The sequence below is a fragment of the Oncorhynchus gorbuscha genome, linkage group LG01 (genome assembly GCF_021184085.1).
Source record: "Oncorhynchus gorbuscha isolate QuinsamMale2020 ecotype Even-year linkage group LG01, OgorEven_v1.0, whole genome shotgun sequence".
NCBI lineage: Eukaryota > Metazoa > Chordata > Actinopteri > Salmoniformes > Salmonidae > Oncorhynchus > Oncorhynchus gorbuscha.
The window spans coordinates 26,014,277-26,028,151 of NC_060173.1; positions in this window are offsets into that span (position 1 = coordinate 26,014,277).

A 13,875-nucleotide genomic window follows, 5' to 3' on the forward strand; every position below is an offset into this window, starting at 1 on the left:
TGAGGGAATGGCATCTAAAACAATTGCAAAATCTTTAGGTGTTCTTTAGAATTCTTTATAACTGAGTAAAAGACCCTCTGCATTTACCAGTTGGCTCACCAATAGGATATTATTTCTGAACCAATATTCTAAAAACAGAGAGGTATTTTTATACAATATATCCCGATTATTCCATATATAATATCTGCGTGGAGAAAAATTTTGTTTATAAATTAAGGACCATGACAAGAAAACCTGCCGATGAAAAGCAGAAAGTTTCACTGGAACTTTGTCAATATTATAATTGCAAAACAACATGAAGTTAAGGCCACCAAAAGTAGAGAAGACATGATGAGGAATAAAATTCCAGATAGAAGTGGGTCTTCTTAGGAATTGTTTTATCCAATTGATCTTGAAAGTATTATTTAAAGTAGTAAAATCCAGAAAATTCAGTCCACCATTTTCATAAGTGTTCATTACAACAGTTTTCCTAATGTAATGGGTACGGTTTCTCCAAAGAAAGTTGAAAAGCATCTGGTCTATCTCCTTGCTTATTTTACGGTCAAGATATAAAGATAGAGCACCATATGTTAGTCTAGAGATACCTTCAGCCTTGGTTATTAGGACTCTACCTTTTAAAGATAAGTCCCTCTGTAGCCATTGATTTAGTTTCTTCTGGGTTTTTTAATAAGAGGGTTAAAATTTAGTAAGCCTCTAGACTTCTGATCCTTTGTAATGGTTATGCCTAAATATGTAAGTTCTTCTTTTACTGGAATACCATAATATGAAGGTTTCACACAATCTTTGACAGCCATGAGTTCACATTTCTTAATGTTAAGATATTGACCAGACGCTTTGGAAAAGGATTGTATCACATTGATCGATATGGGAATTTGGTTAGCGTCTTTCAGAAAAAGTGTAGTATCGTCAGCCAACTGGCTTATAATAATTTCTTTACCAGCTATGGAAATACCTTGTACAGGACTATTATTTAAATAATTTGCAAGAAGTTGGGTGATTAATAAAAACAGGTACGGAGAGATAGGACAACCTTGCCTAATTCCTCTCTTTAACTCAAATCTAGGTGAGGTGCCATATTTCAATTTGATAGACCTGTTACCATTTGCATAGAGAGTCTTAATAGCCTGTCATGTTTTGTCATAGATTGTCATGTCTTGTCCCTGTGCTTCCTCTTCTATTCGTTTCCCCCTGCTGGTCTTATTAGGTTCTTTCCCTCTTTCTATCCCTCCCTCTCTCTCTCTCTCTCTCTCTCTCTCTCTCTCTCTCTCTCTCTCTCTCTCTCTCTCTCTCTCTCTCTCTCTCTCTCTCTCTCTCTCTCTCTCTCTCTCTCTCTCTCTCTCTCTCTCTCTATCGTTCCGTTCCTGCTCCCAGCTGTTCCTCATTCTCCTAACTACCTCATTTACTCTTTCACACCTGTTCCCTATTTTGCCCTCTGATTAAGTCCCTATTTCTCTCTCTGTTTTCGCTTCTGTCCTTGTCGGATCCTTGTTTGCTGTTCTGTGTCCTAGTTCCGTCCTGTCGTGTTTTTGCCTTCTTCAGATGCTGCGTGTGAGCAGGTGTCTATATCAGCTACGGCCTGCGCCTTCCCGAAGCGACCTGCAGTCTGTGGTCGCATCTCCTGTTGTTCCCCTCTACTGACTAGAGGGTTTCAGTTTTCCTGTTTGGACTTTACCTGTGATAGTATCCAGGATTATCGTTTTTGTTAAAGACTGGAATAAACTCTGTTTCTGTTAAGTCGCTTTTGGGTCCTCATTCACCTACATAACATAGCCTTACAGAAGAAATCCCCAAAGCCAAGTCTCTCAAGGGAGTGGAAGAGAAACTGATGCTCTACTGTGTCAAATGCTTTATAAAAATCTAAAAATAATATGAAGCTATCCTCAGTTATTAGGTCTGAGTATTCAAGTACGTCTAATACTAGTCTGACATTGTTAGAAATATGTCTGTTCCTCATGAAGCCAGACTGTGTTTCATCAATGATTGCATCCAGAACTTCTTTAATTCTTTTTGCAAGTTGTGAGGCTAATATCTTATAGTCATTATTAAGAAGACAAATTGGACGCCAGTTATCGATGAGCAGCACTTCTTTTTTAGGCTTACAGGTATCAGTGTTATTAACCCCTGACTCATTGTAGGAGGGAGAACATTGTTTTTAATACTCTCTAAAAAGACTTCGAATAGGAAGGGAGCTACTTGTTCAGAAAATAATTTGTAAAATTCTGATGCAATTCCATCAACACCTGGTGATTTATTGTTCTTTAGATGTTTGATAGACTCTATAATCTCTTCAACTTTGATGGGTTCATCACACTGTTTAGATTATATATCACTGATAGAGTGAACATTATTCAGTGAGTTAAAAAACATATCTGTGGATTCCTGACAGTACGTAGAGCTATACAATTTTCTGTAAAAATTGCTGCAGTATTTAGCGATTAATTTTTGGTCATCTGTAATAACACCATCAATGTTTAACTTATGGATAGTGTTATTTTTAGAGTAAAATTTCTCAAGTCTAAAGAAATAGGATGAATTCTGTTCTTCCTCCTCAATCCATTTTTTCCTAGATCTAATAAAGGCTCCTTCTGCTTTTAATTTATATATATTATCCAGTTTATTTTGTAACTCAATTAGTTCCATCTTCTCCTCCCCCAAGAGGTCAGCTGGGGACTTCTGAGAAAGGGAAGTTATCTTAATGATCACATTTTCCTCCTCAGCTCTTCTGGTCTTAGCAAGATTACTACCATATTTTCTAAGATATTTGGACACCTCAAATTTAAAGAGCTCCCAGTTCTTGCAATAAGATTTTTCTTCACAAGCCCTTTCCCAAAAGTGTGAGAGCAGATCTTTAACCTCAAATGTAACTATATCATTATTTAATAATGAGCTATTTAGCTTCCAGTAGGATGCTCTACCAAGGTTTGTATCAGGGGTAAATATTTTGATATCAATGTAAATAGCCTTATGGTCTGTGAGGGGAGTAGTACAAATATTTGTAGTAACACACTCACTATCAATACATTTGGATATAAGCCAAAAATCTATTCTGGATTGTCTGGAGCCTGTTTTGTTACTCCAAGTGAATGATCTGTCGGCCGGAAACCTCTCTCTCCATATATCAGTAAGATCAAACTTTTCCATAAAAAGTATTAAACCCAAATTCTGATTGGTTGGCCTACCTGGGGGCCATCTATCAGTTGAATTATCTATTGTAATGTTAAAGTCCCCTCCTATCAATAATAACGAATTGGGAAATTTAGATAACCAATGAAGTATATGTTTCTCTATAGATTCAAGCAACTCATCATTCTCATGTTTGGTGTTGTACCCGTAGAAGTTTACAGTAATGAGAGTAATGTCATTGTAACTGATCACAAGACAAATAAAGTGACCAAAGGGGTCACATTCCGAGTGTAGAATATTACCACCAAAGGTATTTTTCATTGTAGTGACACCAGCAGACCGTTCAGATCCATGGGAAAGCCAAATATCGTTGCCCCACTGTGACCTCCAGAAGTTGGCATCAGCAGAAATTGAGTGAGACTCTTGAAAAAAGCAAAAATCTGTTCGAAATTGTTTAGCAAATAAAATTCTAGCAGCTAACTAATTAGCTAGCTAGCAGACTACCAACGTCAGGCAGGCATGACTGCAATAATCACTTTTTGTGGTGTCTGAATGATATCCGATTGACCCCCTTGAGCGACCTAGCTAGCTAACTCAATTGAAATTAAATGACAACGGAGCTTTTTTGACTAGCTTATTTAGCTAGCTGGTGCACTGGTTTTCTGTTAGGATTTAACTATTGTTGGATCCTGTATTTTACATTATAGCCATTAGATATATATATGATTAAATATTATCTGATGTTGGTTGCGTGAGGTTTCTGCATTTGTGCACTGGAGCATCATTATGAGATTAAACAACTGCTTGCTACTTGCCTGTTTGTGTGTGACAAGAACTGAGTAACATAGTGTGACCTGCATGTTGCAAAACGGTAGATAACAGCCCAGCAGATGCTTTGTCCTTGTGTTTGTATGTAACAATATTGAGCACATGGAGTGACTTGCTGTATCTTACACAGTTGTGATAGGGAGGGGTGGTCATCACGAGGTTTAACAGATGGAAAAATACTTCTTGTCAGTTCTCTGTTCTGCCCTGCGTGGTATTACAGTGAGCCCGTATATACGAAAGTTGCATTTGCCATTTATTACTTAGCTAATAAAAAAATACATAGTATAAAATCGGTGACTCATTGTTATATTTATCCTGATACCAGATTTGAATTTGCGCAACCCTAACAGATTGGTGACCCCGACGTGATCTGGTAGAAGGACAATGCTGGAAATTGTCCGGCCGATTGGCCAGTACTGTCGTCGGACGGTGTGTCTCACAAATCCTGACCGGTCAACTAAAAGAGGTAAGCAGACACCTGTTGTGAAAAACTAAAGTTCTGCACATTGGACTTATCCAAATGTAGTTTTGTGAGACACCTGTTTGATGTAAGTTACTAAATTTAAACTATTATGATGTGTGAGATTGGAAAATAGTTGAGAAAGTAATATCTCCATTGGCAACTGCAATTTTATTATTGATCGACAATACTTAATGGTGCATTGTGTATGGGATGTACTAGTATGCCTGGCTGGTAGGTGGTAACAGAGAACACTTACTGCATGTATGAATGGTGGGTAACGGGTGACCACCAAAGCTTGAATGGATAGTCTGGGACTACATGTATGATTCATTCTAGTTGATTATTAAAGTGTGACTGGATAGTCTGGGACTACATGTATGAAGGGTGGGTAACGAGTGACCACCAAAGTGCGAATGGAAAGCCATATGATACGAATGTGATGTACTAGGCAGGGCCAAGTGTGAATGAACTAGTGGTGTGGGGGCTGTGCTTTGGCAAAGTGGGTGGGGTTATATCCTTCCTGTTTGGCCCTGTCCGGGGGTGTCCTCGGATGGGGCCACAGTGTCTCCTGACCCCTCCTGTCTCAGCCTCCAGTATTTATGCTGCAGTAGTTTATGTGTCGGGGGGCTATGGTCAGTTTGTTATATCTGGAGTACTTCTCCTGTCCTATTCGGTGTCCTGTGTGAATCTAAGTGTGCGTTCTCTAATTCTCTCCTTCTCTCTTTCTTTCTCTCTCTCGGAGGACCTGAGCCCTAGGACCATGCCCCAGGACTACCTGACATGATGACTCCTTGCTGTCCCCAGTCCACCTGGCCATGCTGCTGCTCCAGTTTCAACTGGCCTGGGCCCTAGGACCATGTCCCAGGACTACCTGACATGATGACTCCTTGCTGTCCCCAGTCCACCTGGCCATGCTGCTGCTCCAGTTTCAACTGTTCTGCCTTACTATTATTCAACCATGCTGGTCATTTATGAACATTTGAACATCTTGGCCACGTTCTGTTATAATCTCCACCCTGCACAGCCAGAAGAGGACTGGCCACCCCACATATGCTCTCTCTAATTCTCTCTTTCTTTCTCTCTCTCAGAGGACCTGAGCCCTAGGACCGTGCCCCAGGACTACCTGACATGATGGCTCCTTGCTGTCCCCAGTCCACCTGACTGTGCTGCTGCTCCAGTTTCAACTGTTCTGCCTTATTATTATTCGACCATGCTGGTCATTTATGAACATTTGAACATCTTGGTCATGTTCTGTTATAATCTCTACCCGGCACAGCCAGAAGAGGACTGGCCACCCCACATAGCCTGGTTCCTCTCTAGGTTTCTTCCTAGGTTTTGGCCTTTCTAGGGAGTTTTTCCTAGCCACCGTGCTTTTACACCTGCATTGTTTGCTGTTTGGGGTTTTAGGCTGGGTTTCTGTACAGCACTTTGAGATATCAGCTGATGTACGAAGGGCTATATAAATAAATTTGATTTGATTTGAATGACGGATATTTAAATTGATTACTTGGACTTGAGACCGATTTAGCCTTTGGGAAAGGGTCTCTCTAAGGTCCTAACAAAGCATAGGTGTGTGTGAAGTACAGTAAAGTCGTCGCACTGACTACCAAGTTTGAATGAGACATTAAGTTGTACTAGAAACGTGATCCAGTTGACACGTTAGTCATATGCAGTGATTGTATTTTTTATTTTGTACATTTGGTATTGAAGTAAAGGTGATAATCCGGGGGACACTAGACTACTTAATACCCTAGGGGACCCACAGTGCATAATTGAGTTCTTACTTTAGACCTAATTGGGGGACGATTTAGCCGTAGGGAAAGGGTACCACTTGGGTTTTAGTAAAGGCATAGGTTGTTGACAGTATTGTAGTGTACATAAAATGTCATTGAAAATAGAAAAGGTGTTGAAAATGCTGAAGTCCACTCTAGAATTGAATGAAGGCAGAGAGGGTAAGGAGTGGAAGAGATGGGGTGAAAAGCTGTACAGAGAATGGACAGAAGGCCATTCTCCCACTGGTCTGCTTGCTAGGGTGAATGAAGATTTGTGTGTGTATGGTCTAAGTTGAAGCTTACTGGCGTAAATTAAGATTTGTGAGACTCAAATCGTGTGCATGAAATACGCTTGATATTCAGTCGGGGACTAATATCGGTATGAATGAGGTCGGGTACATTAGGTATTTCAGTTGGAGCTGGTACCGGTGAGAATGTTGAAAAAGTCGCAGGCTTGCTGATGAGATGTTTATATCATAGAATATTGAGGGTGTGTGCATGACTGTTGGAAAAAGTGTTAAACTCTATTAACGTAAAATTCTGTGTGTAGATTTATATTATGAGGTTTGAACTATGCTAATATTGTAGAATTACATAATCAACATCTGAACATACTTACGTTAAACATTAATTGAGCCACTGAGTAATAGATAAGATATACACTAGGTACGGGGCGACGGGTGTGGTCGATGAAAGAAGGGAGTGGTGTTCTAACCAAGTACTGAGAAATAAGGTAGATTTATTTTGTTCTTTTAATTAATTTACACAAGTACTTCCCGGTTATTGATTTTGGTTTGATTGTTCAGATAACACCAGTGAAATTAAACAGGAGGTTAAGGTATACTAACATTAGAATCAGTTTTCATTATGGGGAACAATGAAAGGCCCGCAGAGTGGATTACAGGCTGAGGTTTTTATATTAAAGGGACAGTGCACATTTATCACAGTTGTGTGTGTGTCTAATGGCTGGGTATTTAAGAAGTATTTTGGGGAGACAATTTGGAGAAACACGAATAAGACATGAAACATCGAGACAAATTATTTGAGTTTGAGGGGATTATCATAATTATTAGGTTTTGTTTTTGTAGTAAATGTTTGGGTTAAGGGGATTTCTATGTTCCCAGAGACATGATATTTTAAAGAGTCACGCTCACATATGGAACCTTATGAGTTTTTTATTTTACGAGTTTTAATTACACAAGTGATTTTTATTTTATTTTAAGGATAAAGGGTTCTTTAATATGTCTAATATGGTATGGAACACGAATGTAGGGGGATGGTGTAACCTTTGACCTGCTTTCATGACTCTCCCGGGTGGTGTGATCAGCCACAAGGGGGTGCCATTTGAATAATGAATTTGTGGTCATGGGTAATACTGTTTTTTTTTTTTTTTAAATGTTTTTTTAAAATGTAATTTAATTTTTAAGGTAACTTAATTATAGTGGAGTTTAATTAACCTATATAAGGACTTTAGAAATCGCCACCATAGACATTTTTTTCTAAAAAAAAATCCACAAGTTTAGATAAAGCCAAACAGTGAGACATTTAGTTAAAATGTGGAAACATGAGAAAAAGAGCTACAGACAGATAGGGGAAAAGGCAGACAGAAGAGCCCTCCCCCGCACTGCAGAGACCTTGAAGGTTGGAGAGCAGAAAGGAGAAGTTTTAGAAGGGAGCCAGGACGAGCAAAGATAACAGAATGTGTAGATAACAGTTACTGAGTGGAGACAAAAGGGAGAATTGGACATGTGGAAAATGAAAGGGGCGCTCCTACATGATAATGTCAGAACAGAAGGATAATATACTAATCTTACCTAAGTCATTATTTAGAGTACGTAAGGTGGAGAGTACCTGGGCAGAGCCAGGTATCAAAAGGGGGATGGGTAAATTGTGGTCTAGGATATGATGGGGCCTATTGGATAAGAAACTAATAATTAAAAAAAACGTAGCTAACAAATGGGCATAGAAGTTAAAGATATAATCAGATAAAACATATGAGAAACTGTTTGTTAACCAAGCCTGTATGTCCAGGATTTTATGCATTACATGTGAACTACAGGTGAAGTCACTCAATCCAGTCCCAGAGGCTTGTTGGGGTGACCATACCAAGGACTCCTGGTGACAGCTAGCTGAAAGAGCTACCTGGATTCATATCGCACGGCGGGAGGGTAAGACACTTTACGCTATCGAACAATAAACAGTGTTCGAGAGGAGAACTGGAATTAACAGAATTCCAGGGGCCATCTCTCGAATGAAGTAACCCTCCCTGTCCTGTCACCCCTGTTTTTGTTCATAGAAGTGAAGATGTGTCTGGCTCTTGCTAAATGATGTGTTCTCGGGGAAAGGGTGGGGTTTCACATGGAAGCTGTTCGTCTGAGCTGTCTTATCGTGGGTGACATATTCCTGATACAGCACGTCCTACTTGAGTATGCAGAGAGTGGTAATTTGACCCATGGTTTAGACTATGAGGATTTTGTTCCAAAATAAGCATAAGAGATCCCTAGATCTGGGTAGACAGGAAGTTAGAGTAGAGGTTGGGAAGGATCTCTCAATGGAGTTTTATGTAGACCAAAATGGAGTCTCTAACTACATGGCAGTCTAGGACACTGAGCCATTATGGCATATATCGGTGCAGGTTCCCATATTGATCGTGGACACAGGTCATAGCTCATTTGGAGAGAGAAGGCTATATGAATCCACTCACCCAGTATGGAAGGACAAAGTATACATTGATAACATTGGGGTTCCACGGACGTGGACTGGATTAATTATATTTATTATAATCAACAGCGCTTTAACAATTATACCAGAGATGCTATTAAAGGTTTTGCAGAACAGACTGAAGCAACCAGCCTGGTGGCTTGGCAGAATAAAATTGCATTAGATATGTTATTGGCTGAAAAGGGAGAAGTATGCGTGATTATCGGGACCATGTTTGTACTTACATCCCAAATAACACAGCTCCGGACGGATCAGTGCCCGAAGCCTCAGCTGGTTTGACCACCCTGGCTCACAGTTTGTCAGAAAACTCTGGGGTGGATACTTCTCTGACTAATTGTTTTGATAAGTATGTTCGGAAAATGGGGAAAAAATATTATGATCACTGTATTATGGGCTACATTCACCTGTGTGACTGTTTAGTTTTATGGGGCTGTTGTCTAATTCCCTGTGTATGAGGCCTTATTTCCAGGACTCTGGAGAAATCGATGGAAATAGATGGTGAGGTGCCAGCGGATTCCAGGTTCTGACCCGTGGAGTGCTGAATGTATGTCTACAGAACAAGTGGATGAAAATTATAAATTATATTAAATTGGGAGGGTGTCCGTATGGGGATTACATGATAACCAACTTGGGACAGTTCTGGGATTGGAGAAGTGGGTATCCTTATAGCATAGGGGATCTCACAAAGGTGGATAGGTTTTCCATGATATGGGGAAAACCTGGGAGCACTGTTGAACTCTGTAAAGGTGATGAAATCCTACTACCCATCAAAACTATTAAGCTCTCTGATACAGGCACTTACACCCTCAGACTACAAAGGACCGGGACAGACACGATGGGTGTGTTTTCTGTTAAGGTGCTGCCAAAACCAGAGGTCCCAGACGAACCAGGGCCAGACACACTCCTCTACCACCCCTGGACCGAACCTGCCACCACTGTGTTAAAAATCCCATTCAGGTAATTAATGTTAGACTATTCAGCTATTGATCAATTAGGCACTGAGACTGGTTTTGATGGTAGGGACAATTTGTGGCTGTCTTATATGAGGTGCACAGCTAAAATCCTGAAAATTAAGGACTGCATGAGTTACATGAAACATTGGTCATGCTAGACCTGTTCTGGCTACACACCCATTTGCTATAGGAGAAGGAGAGGAGGGGTGGTTGTGTATTCTGAGAGGTTGTTACCAGATTCAGCTCAATTCAACTCTCTGTTCCTCTTTGAGCCTTGTGTTTCCTACAGTACCTCCTCATCGGGCCCCTTGGGGTGTTAAGGCATATGGGGGCAATTACAGTTGCATCACGGGTACAGGTAATGGCATTGATTATGGAAGATTGCCTGAAGCTGATTGCAGTAGTAACATAACCATTAATTCCACTTGGCCAGTTACAGGCCTAAACCAAACTAGTGGTCTGGCTGATGTGTGGTGGATCTGTGGACCCAAAAGAGTGCTGAGACCCATTCTTAGAGGAGACTGGCAAGGTACGTGTGCTCTGACCAGTTTGATAATTCCACTGACCATTGTTGATGTTACTGCTGAACAGCTGTTGGGTTCTGTATCTGTATCTGAAAACATTCCATCCCATGGAAGACATCGACGTAGTGCTTACATTTACATTTAAGTCATTTAGCAGACGCTCTTATCCAGAGCGACTTACAAATTGGTGCATTCACCTTATGACATCCAGTGGAACAGTCACTTTACAATAGTGCATCTAAATCTTAAAGGGGGGGGGTGAGAGGGAATACTTATCCTATCCTAGGTATTCCTTAAAGAGGTGGGGTTTCAGGTGTCTCCGGAAGGTGGTGATTGACTCCGCTGTCCTGGCGTCGTGAGGGAGTTTGTTCCACCATTGGGGGCCAGAGCAGCGAACAGTTTTGACTGGGCTGAGCGGGAGCTGTACTTCCTCAGTGGTAGGGAGGCGAGCAGGCCAGAGGTGGATGAACGCAGTGCCCTTGTTTGGGTGTAGGGCCTGATCAGAGCCTGGAGGTACTGAGGTGCCGTTCCCCTCACAGCTCCGTAGGCAAGCACCATGGTCTTGTAGCGGATGCGAGCTTCAACTGGAAGCCAGTGGAGAGAACGGAGGAGCGGGGTGACGTGAGAGAACTTGGGAAGGTTGAACACCAGACGGGCTGCGGCGTTCTGGATGAGTTGAAGGGGTTTAATGGCACAGGCAGGGAGCCCAGCCAACAGCGAGTTGCAGTAATCCAGACGGGAGATGACAAGTGCCTGGATTAGGACCTGTGCCGCTTCCTGTGTGAGGCAGGGTCGTACTCTGCGGATGTTGTAGAGCATGAACCTACAGGAACGGGCCACCGCCTTGATGTTGGTTGAGAACGACAGGGTGTTGTCCAGGATCACGCCAAGGTTCTTAGCGCTCTGGGAGGAGGACACAATGGAGTTGTCAACCGTGATGGCGAGATCATGGAACGGGCAGTCCTTCCCCGGGAGGAAGAGCAGCTCCGTCTTGCCGAGGTTCAGCTTGAGGTGGTGATCCGTCATCCACACTGATATGTCTGCCAGACATGCAGAGATGCGATTCGCCACCTGGTCATCAGAAGGGGGAAAGGAGAAGATTAGTTGTGTGTCGTCTGCATAGCAATGATAGGAGAGACCATGTGAGGTTATGACAGAGCCAAGTGACTTGGTGTATAGCGAGAATAGGAGAGGGCCTAGAACAGAGCCCTGGGGGACACCAGTGGTGAGAGCGCGTGGTGAGGAGACAGATTCTCGCCACGCCACCTGGTAGGAGCGACCTGTCAGGTAGGACGCAATCCAAGCGTGGGCCGCGCCGGAGATGCCCAACTCGGAGAGGGTGGAGAGGAGGATCTGATGGTTCACAGTATCGAAGGCAGCCGATAGATCTAGAAGGATGAGAGCAGAGGAGAGAGAGTTAGCTTTAGCAGTGCGGAGCGCCTCCGTGATACAGAGGAGAGCAGTCTCAGTTGAATGACTAGTCTTGAAACCTGACTGATTTGGATCAAGAAGGTCATTCAGAGAGAGATAGCGGGAGAGCTGGCCAAGGACGGCACGTTCAAGAGTTAGTGAATGTTAGTGCTCCATGGACAGAGGATGTAGTTGACATACACACTAACCTGTTGGGAGTGTCAGTGGGGGTTCCTCATGAGTTTCAGGCCCTGGATAGGAATGATGGACTCTGGCACTTACTACCTATTATGGGTCCAGCCATAGTGGATGCAAGACAGACTGCATGGATGAATTATATCTACTATAATCAACAGCGTTTTGTGAATTAGTCCCGTGATGCACTCACTGGTCTGTCTGAACAGCTTGAGGCCACATCTAGGGTTGCCAGACAGAATATACTTGCTTTGGATATGCTTCTTGCCAGTCAGGGGGGTGTCTGTAAGATGTTTGGTGAACAATGTTGCACGTATATTCCTAATAACACCAGTCCAGATGGTAGTATATCTAAGGCCCTTAATGGGCTTGATGCACTATCTGCTGAGATGAGGACCATGGTGGGGGTGGAGGAGTCTGGACTGTTCTCTTGGTTGGGAGCCTGGTTTGGTAAGTACACTGGTATGGTGGTTACTGGATTTCTGACCCTAATTATTGTATTTTTGTTATTGCTTATGTGTTGTGCTGCTTGCATCATACCGTGTTTTAAGAAGTCTGTTACAGATGTGGTGAAGGCTTCAGGCATGATGATGCCTTTGCTTGATGCTCCAGTTGGAGATGCTGATACTGAATCAAGCTTTCAGGGGAGGATGGGACTGACTGAGGATGACCCATGGTATGCTGTGGGTGAGGTAGTAGAATACATTTTTACACCACCACAGTTCCTTGTTATACATTTGTTATGATAGGTTTTCTTTCCAGTATGTTTGTTCTCCCTGTTGGGAAGGTTTCGAGTCCCTGGGTGGCATGAAGCCCAACTGGTGCAGGATAGGAGTAGCTGAGAGGACCAGATGGTTTATAATAATGCTTTGTTCTGCTTTACTCTGTTTTCCATGACCAAAGTTTTATCCTACATCTTACATGTCAATAAACAATAAAGTATTATCCTGTTTTTGTCAAAAGGGGGAGACAAAAGCATATATCACTTGATTTTTATTTTTTCTTGGTTGATTTTTATTTTCTGTTTTTCTGTAAAAAAAAGAAAAATAATAATAATAATAATGTTTTATTAATAATAAACTTTTTGTTATTTTCATGAACTGCTATTAACATACTGCTATGTTGGGACCGCTGAAATAAAGGATAATGAGTGACACCCTAGCAGGTGTCAAAAGGGGGACTTAAATTTGACACCATTTTCTTTTATTCTGTTTTTAAATGAGCTGTTCTCTTTTGACATGAGGGTTTTAAGTTCCTAGGTGGCTGGTAGCCAATCTAGTACATAGTGGGATCGAATGGAGGACATGAAGGTATTTTAAACTTTGTAACTGTTATATGATTCATTGCTGAATTTTTGTTCACACCCTTGGGGGTGTGAAAAAGGGGGATTGTTGGATCCTGTATTTTACATTATAGCCATTAGATATATATGATTTAATATTATCTGATGTTGGTTGTGTGAGGTGTCTGCATTTGTGCACTGGAGCACCATTATGAGATTAAACAACTGCTTGCTACTTGCCTGTTTGTGTGTGACAAGAACTGAGTAACATAGTGTGACCTGCATGTTGCAAAACGGTAGATAACAGCCCAGCAGATGCTTTGTCCTTGTGTTTGTATGTAACAATATTGAGCACATGGAGTGACTTGCTGTATCTTACAAAGTTGTGATAGGGAGGGGTGGTCATCACGAGGTTTAACTGAGATGGAAAAATACTGAACAACACAATAGCATGAACTGAGCAACTGTTCTAACTAGGCTGCGATAGCAGAACAGTAAGGATCTATACATCGACGGAGGGAAGACTCCAAAAAGCGCCAAGAGGCGGGGACCCGCCTGAGCACCTGCAATAGGCTGGGCAAGTTTAAACCACGCCCAGCCTCTA